The sequence below is a fragment of the Hipposideros armiger genome, unplaced genomic scaffold (assembly GCF_001890085.2).
Source record: "Hipposideros armiger isolate ML-2016 unplaced genomic scaffold, ASM189008v1 scaffold_72, whole genome shotgun sequence".
Taxonomy (NCBI): Eukaryota; Metazoa; Chordata; class Mammalia; order Chiroptera; family Hipposideridae; genus Hipposideros; species Hipposideros armiger.
The window spans coordinates 68,306-70,381 of NW_017731422.1; the positions used below are offsets into that span (position 1 = coordinate 68,306).

Here is a 2,076-nt window from a genome sequence, read left to right on the forward strand (position 1 = left end):
GCTCAGCTCGGGCTGACTCGAACCACTGTTGCTCAGAGCTCAAACTCTTGAGCGAGCTCTTAACCAACTGAGCCACTCAGCCGGCCCTCTTCATCTTTCATACTGCCCCATTCCTGGTGCTGAATTTGGCTTTAGGAGTCTAGTGGTGAGCACTAATCTTTGACATCTTAATAAAGTGCAGGCTAAAAAAAAAAATTATAATGCTTTTCCTCCCACCTTCTGAGTTCTAGCTGGTCTAATAATCAGATTAACAGAGACAGATTAACAGGAGTAAATTAAATTTAGTGCATGTACATGGGGAATTCACATATGCATGAGAATTCCAAAGACAGTGAGGCAACATTGGGTATACGCGTGTATATGACATTTGTGGACAAACAAGAAAGGCTGGAGTAGGGTATTAGATTTCAGAAGTGAGAATGGGTGACTCACAGATAGTTGAGGAAGAGTGGAACGTGCATGGCAGGAAAATTCTTGCTGGGCAGCTCAGAAACAATGGGACACAGCGAGTATCCAGCTAACAGGCTCTTGCCTGATGTCCTCTTATTTACCATCCTTACTACAGATTAGGCTAAGGCAGCATTCTAAGATTTCCTTCCTGAAGCAGATTTTTCTGTCCGAATCTCTTGGGGAGGAAAGCGGGGAGGGTCAAAATTTCTTTCTGAGTCTTGTTCCCTAATAAACAGCTTAAAATCAGTATCCCCCAAAGGCAGCTTCAGGGTGGCGAAGCTGATAAGAAGCTTCAATTTCATTGGCTGTTTGGTCAGTTAAACATGTGGAATGGCACTGGGATTGGCTAGAAAAGCAGGGAGGTGAAGAGGCCCTCATTTCCTCCTCGGATGTAAAGAGCTTATGATGTCATGAAGGAACCTTGGGCAGGCCCCTCATACAGTCCTGTACTAGTTGGGCTTGTCAGGAGTCTGCAGGCGGCAGTGGTGAAGCTGCCATCTTGATTATCATGGTGTCAGTTCATTAAAATGAAAAGTGTTCCCATCTGCTCTTTTGGACAAGCAGAAGGATGATACACATCTCCTTCCCATGTCAAGCATGGTCTTTGGCATGTCAGCATAGAGGCCTTTCAATGTAGTGGAAAGGTGGCCACCAGTTCTTAAAGGTATACGTATAAGCGATTAAACTCACTTGGCTGCTCCTACTTATTTCCTCCTTTGGCTCAGGAGGCCTTCCCCAGAAACCTTATTACCAACACGGGTTCTACTCGCATGAGCTTGGCCCCTGATTAGTTGCTGAAGACTGAGAGATGAGGATTATTGTTCTCTCAGGATAACGGGTCCCAAATGTGGCAGGCCAGAAAGGACTGTAATAAAGGTTTCAGGGTTTTGTTTTTTATTTTTTCCTAAGCTAGAATCTGGGTCAGCTCTTTCTTGTAAACAACATGTGACACCAGAAGTGGGGGACTAATTATGAATCCTCCTGAATTGTGACTTTCTGACAATGCCCAGCCTGTGTCAGCTTCTCATTTGGGGCCCTTGGTTAACAGGCTGAGGGCAGGCAGCTCCATCTAGAGAGGAGGAGAGAGGCTCTAGTTTGCAATGTGGAAGTCCAGTCAGTATTTGCTGCTTTAGTAACCTTACAGATGGTGTGATTGTAAGCTTAAAAGACAGAAGGAGAGGGAGGTGTAATGAGAAAGGTGGAGAGAGAGAGAGAGAGAGAGAGAGAGAGAGAGAGAGAGAGAGAGAGAGAACAGCTTCAACCAAAGCATATAAAAAGAAGGGTAGGATTTTAAAAGTGACCTGAACCAGTCAGGGCTTACTTTCACATCAAGAGTGAACTGGAGAATTGCTACTAGCAATAAATGATAAGGAAGGGAGGGTGTGAAAACGTGCAACCTTCTGGCTTTAACATAGCAACAGACAATGAAAACCTAGGATGCAGGAAGTCACTCGATTGAGAAGGTAATAATCAAAGGTGAGCAAAACTATGTGACATCTTTTTTTGGGGGGAGGGGGAGAAGAGAGAGAGAGAGAGGGAGGGAGAAATGAGAGAAAATAGCGACAGAGAGAGAGAGAGAGAGAGAGAGAGAGAGAGAGAGAGAGAGAGAGAGAGAGAGAGAGAGAG

At 44.9% G+C, this 2,076-nt stretch overlaps 1 protein-coding gene across 4 annotated transcripts in view; it reads left to right on the forward strand.

The window, feature by feature from the left end:
* RCAN2 (regulator of calcineurin 2) overlaps window positions 1-2,076 on the forward strand; it is a 279,300-nt gene that overhangs the window by 48,690 nt on the left and 228,534 nt on the right. The window contains exon 1 of one of the 4 annotated variants that reach the window (XM_019642761.1): window positions 48-145. The exons of the other annotated variants lie outside the window; for them this stretch is intronic. The gene's annotated coding sequence lies outside the window, so the exon portion shown is untranslated. Of the gene's footprint in view, window positions 1-47; window positions 146-2,076 lie in introns of those variants that run through there. 4 annotated transcript variants of the gene reach the window in all.